Raw genomic sequence first — 6,000 nt, forward strand, 5'->3', positions numbered from 1 at the left:
CTTGTAGACAGCTGCAAGGACATCAATGATTGACATTATTCAGCTAATAGAGTGATTAAGAACTTTTTATTCGCTTTCTCAAGAGTTTTGTAAAACTGGTATGGATCTTCATGAGTGTTTTGAACATGAGCACTTATTTATGATTCTATGGGGAAAAATCTCTCCATGGCACCAAACAAACCCACACAAAACTAAACACAGGGAAATAAAATGACTGGAAATGTGTGAAAACATAACAGCAGCACTTTAGTGCTAGTACAGGGTCTCACAGAAAAACAGGAGGGAAGAACCAAAAAAAGCAAAATTGCTGTGAATGAGCAGGTTCACCAAAGCAGTGGCATGCTTTGACCTGTGTCCATTGTTCCAACTACATTTTTTAAGGCTTTTGAAGATACTCAGATGTATTTGCATAATCTGGTAAAAATACATAAAAATTTTACAGAGTCTACACTTCTTGTTCCCAAAAAGAGATGGGTATGGAGGAAGAAGGTCTGAAATGCCTGTGGAGAACCTGTATTTTCTCACAAGGGGAAGCTGAGTAGAGCAGGTGAGGATTCTGCCACTAACACATGAGTAATACTAGACAGAATTCTTTTCACTTCCATGGGCATCAGGCTCCCACCTACTAAAATTCAGTGATAAATTTCCTCACCTTTAAAATACTTGTTATATCTTGTATGTATCTTACTGGTTTTGGGCCAACCAGAAAACCAGGAAATCCTGAAATCCCAAAACCCTCCTAAAATTAAGTTCTGATGTGAATTCTTGACCACTTTTAAAGCATGGGGGTTTTGGGTAAACTTTGGATAAGCCACTGAATTCTGAAAAGCTAAGCTGAACTCACAGTATTTAAGGATTTGTCCATTATAAGAGAAACACATTTGCTATGGTTTCTTCCAGAAAGAAAGGAAATAAATCCACCCAAGGATTATACCTGTGATTTTGCACATCAGGCAGCCCAAATAACAGCATCATGACTGCTAGCATATGTGTGTACTCCTTGCTAGCTACACAGTGGGGCAGGAGCTGAACAGACTGTCACAGTCAGTGGGCCAAACCCTCATCTTGATCAGCTCAGTAGGAGTTTTGCTACGGACTTGAGTGATAGCTGGATGAATTCAGTGTTCAGTTTGTGCTCCAGACATCCATAGAGGAAGAGCTCTAGTGCTTGCATGGGAACATCTGCTCTCTAAAGCCATTTGAAAAAAAAAATGTAACTATGTAATAACTTGGCACAGCATTGTTTCCATTGTGGAGAAGACCACCCTTGTAGATCAGGAAGGGGGGCTTTGAAGGAAAAGAAACCTGGTGCTGATTAAACCAAAGGATCTTCTAATCCATTATCCTGCTCCTTGAAAGCTACTGGTATCAAATTCACCAGAGGAAGGTGTCAAATATTTATCATTTAAAACCATACATTAGCAGTCCTAGAAGGGAAACATAATTTTTAGCCCCAAGCAGTTAATGGGTGGGTCTGCCTTTGTGCCTGTGTGGTTTATTTTGCACTAATATAACTGCAAATATTATTGTTATTCATATAAATATCCCAGCTTTTTAATCCCACTTCTCCTATTGAGAGCTCTGGAGATTGATTATACACTCTATGCAGTATAAATTTCCTTTTACTGATTTCAGGTCTGTTGCTGTTTAATTTCATTGACAGGCTTGATTTCTCACAGACTTTGGAAAGGAATGGATAGTATATATTTCATCATAAATCTCTGTGTTAGAAAAATAATATCCTACTTTGCTTTTACTGCTTGTGTGCATGGGTCTGTAATGGGTTCATGTGGTACATCAAAGGTACAAGAATTTCCTCTGCTTGCTGAAAAGATCAGCTGTTGTGTTGTTGCAATTTTGTTTTAGGTACAGGATGCTCCCCATGTTTATGGCCTTCTTCAAATCTAGCATTCTAGCCATTGTACAAATATATCATATATGAACGTGCACACATGGGGAGAAAAATCTTTGTATTTTGCAAAGGTTAAGTATCATTCTGTGTTTGGCTTGTCCTTGATGCCTTCCCTAGCCAGCTGCTACTGGCCACAGTTGGCATCAGGCAAATGAGTCAGACAGACCTTTTACAACCTTTTCTCCTGTCAATTATCATTGATCGTTATCTGTTCTTCTGATGTATTTAGAGCTAGAAGTGTTTGGTATTCTCCTCCAGAAGCAAGCAAATTTCTTTTCAGACACCTGCTGTCATTTCTGAACTCTTTTCAGAACTGCTAAATGCACTCTGGAAGCTGGAGGGCTGCATTGCAAATCACACTTCAAATCTTAGCAACAGCTGTAATAAGGTAACTAACTCAGAAAATTATTTTAGTCATTGAGATTACACAGTCATTCAGTAACTTCTTGCAGATCCAGTCTTCACACCCCTTTTAGAAGCTGATTTTCTCTCTTTAAATAATGTTGACGGAAAAGAAAAAGCAGAGGATAGCAAGCTGCAGGTACTGTCAGCAACTGCAATGGATAATTTTTGATCAATCCTTTTTTTTGTATATGTGGAGAAAAATGGTTTCAATTTCATTCAAGGCAGTCTTTGATCATTCAATCCAGTTTTCTTCCTGGAGTTGCTGCTACTGCCTTCTTACAAGTAGCAACAACCTCCAATGGAACGACATTGTTAAGGCACTCCTTGCTGGTGAGACTGGAGTACTTTAGAGTATTTTAGAGCTGGAGCCCAAGCAAATTAATCTGTCCTGGTTTTTAAATGTTCAGCTACAGTGTCTAGGTTCTTGCAGCCAGAAGCAAAGGACCACCCATCTAGATGTGGATGTAATCCAGTGGGTTTAACTATATGCAGCAGCTCACCCTGGATGCTGAAGAGACAGTGTCTCCAATTGAAACTAGAGACAACTGGAAGATCAATTGCTTTCTCAAGTGAGATTAAGCTCCAAAGATGTTGTCAATCACTGTTCTAGATATCAGCTGTTCTTCATTTTGAAAGTTCCAATGTTTGTGAAGGAGAGGGAAGAAAACCAGAACATTGTTAAATGCTCAGGCTAAGATTTGCACAATTTTCAGAGAAATGGAGCATACACGGGCAGTAAAATGGCAAGAGACCACTTTTTTTTTTTTTTTTGGTTTTTTTCTTCTTGGAAATTCTGCTTTTTAAGTATTTCTTTTTAAAGGCAGAAATAAAGAGTCACTTTGCTTTCAGATTTTTTATTAATGTATCAATGTAGAGCTCCCACTTATTTGAGAAGGAAGCAAACTCAATTTTACACAGAGGACACTGAGATTATTTTTTCTACGGTTCCAAATTCCTCCATAGGATTTAATTCATTGTTTTTAGTTGAAGACTTTACAGTTTTCTTTGTTTATTTAACAATATTAAAATAGTCAACAATGATAAATTATTTTTATGTATCAGCTTACTTGATGTCTCCAGCAAAGACTGGTGTCTGCACTAGAAATACACCTTAAATCAGTATTATTCATTAAATGGAAAGAAATTAAGCCATTCATGGTTATAGATAGGAAGATGTCCCAAGTGTGCATAGAAGCTGTATTGTCCATCACTGCACAATCAAGAAACCTATCGTTCTTCATGCCTAGCATCAGCCGTCCCTGTGGTGTGAGAAGATAATATCCTCCTGCTCCTAAACATAAGGGAAAGGGAAGCTGTAGCTGAACAGAAATGAAGCAGAGAGATTCTGAGCACTAGGGCAATGACTTTATCAGAAGACCATCCATTTTAAAACAAGAAGGAACAAGTCATTATGACATGAAAAAATCAGCTGCTGTTATTTCCTGTTTAGAATTTCCTCTAACAATGAATTAACCTCCCTTTAAGAGAAATTAAGATAGGCAATGTTAACTGAAGGCTTCCATATTCCTTTGTTTACCTCTGAAAATTCTAATTATTCATTCAACCATGGGGCACTATGCTGGAGATGTAGATCAAAAGAACTCTTTCCTGCTAACTTGTTAGATTTGGCAGGTTGATACTAGTACACTGGAAGGCCCAGACTTTCAAACATATCTGCAGTTTTGAGTACAGAAATATATTTCAGAGCTAATGCCTAATTTAACAAATTACTCTGGTATTTAATATACTGAGTTTATTAGTAAGAAAAATAATATTTATGGAATATTTTCAAAGCGGAGGTGAAATATTTACTATATTATATTTGAAGACTTGTGGATAATATCCACTTTTCTGCAGTGATTGAAAGGTATTTCATGTAATAAATAAATGTGCAATAAATGTGTAATAAATGTGCACGGTGAGGAGCAGGGGGAGTGCATCTGGATTTGTGTGGTTCAGCTCTGAGGCACAAAACCTTGGGAAATTCAATTGATAAAGTCTATTAATATAGGCTTTCTGTTGATTACTGAGTCAAGGATATTTACTCACTTTACTCACCCTGTGGGTCAGTCACAAAGCACTTGTGACTATGCCTATACAAATAGACAAACCTGTATTTAAACATACGCAAAGTAAATGTTCACTTGCACAGGGCTTTGCATGCAATTCACAATGAAAAATGCACTTATTGCAAAATTCCTGTTGACAACAGCATAGCTTCTGACTCAAAATAGTCACAGACAAAAAATATCAGTACTAAACTTTCAGGTTCAGTGGCAGATGGAGACATATTGTGAGGATTTGTGCTGCAAAGGGGCCTCCACTTTTTTACAGTATTTATGCCAATATCACTTTACTGAAGCTATTGAAAAGCCAGCAGAAATCTGTCAGATGGAGACATGTAACATTCCAGATGTGGCTTAGAGGAATGAGTACAGGAAAAGCAGCAGCAATAAAATCTCACGAAATTTTATATTGACTGACAAACCACACAAAAGACGTGGGCAGAGGGAGAAAAATACACTGCTCGGGTCATACTCAGTACTTGCAGAAATGTATGGTCTAGTCTGCAGAGACTATCAGCCAGTATCTGAACCACCTAAGACGCCTGGCAGGATACCCTGGGGAACTGCTGTGCTGTGTGCATCAGAAGCCAGCTGCTAGGCTTTCTTCGTTGCTGTGCATTTTTATTAAATAGCTATAAAACCAGAAAGCCAAATTCTTGCTTCACTTGTGCAAAGGCAGGATGAAGAGTTTGATGTATGCATAAAACACATAAGTTATCTTCCTCAGAGTGAGTTTACAGAGGTGGCAATTTTCATTTACATTCCTTTTGCTTGGGAGATTTTTCTCTTTTTCTGTTTTCTTAAAACTTTCAGAACAGTATGAAGGCCACTGATCCATGTTCATAGCTAGGAAATACTGAGTATTCTTAAAGATGAAAACAGAAATGATTTGAGATTGTTGATGTTGAGCTGAGGGCAACGGTTAAGTCATATTTCCCAAAGGAATACTGGTAATAAAGGATTAGCCATTCCATTTGGTCTGTGCACCACGATGTCCTTTCTGCACATATAGCTGTAAGTAAAGATCTATGATCTAAAAATATGTGAGACAGAAGATGTTATAGTAAATAAGTGTTGGGGTGGGAGGAGGAGAAGAGGGAGGGAGGCAAGAAAACCAACCACCAAACCCAACAAGAAATGGTATTTAACCATCTGAGTAGATATCTACACCTGGCTTAACTTTCTATACACCCTTTTCCGTTAGTGAAGAGAAACATTCTTTCTTGGAGCATTTTTTTTAAAATTTAGATATGTAAAATAGGACAAGCAAAGCTGAAAAGCTCAAGTCCAAGCCAAAAGCAGTATGCACTTACAAAACTATTCTTTTGGATGCAGAGGGAAAACATACTCCTGTAATGATCTACTCAAAAGTGAATATAACGTTATAGTTATTCCATATTTTTCTGGTATGGCCTTTAAGTGAGAACATTTCTCTTACAAACTCCTAGTGGGATATAAATAAAATCATTCCATAAAGGCTTTTCAAGGTGCACTTAATTTTATCCAGGCAAATGGGAACAAGTGTTTGTTTGACTATGTAGATTCAGGAGGATTCACTGCCTGTGTTCACTGGACTGACTTCATCCAAGCTGACCTTGTGTTTGATTCAACATCCCT

Source organism: Corvus brachyrhynchos, unplaced genomic scaffold, assembly GCF_000691975.1.
Source record: "Corvus brachyrhynchos isolate BGI_N302 unplaced genomic scaffold, ASM69197v1 scaffold70, whole genome shotgun sequence".
Lineage (NCBI taxonomy): Eukaryota > Metazoa > Chordata > Aves > Passeriformes > Corvidae > Corvus > Corvus brachyrhynchos.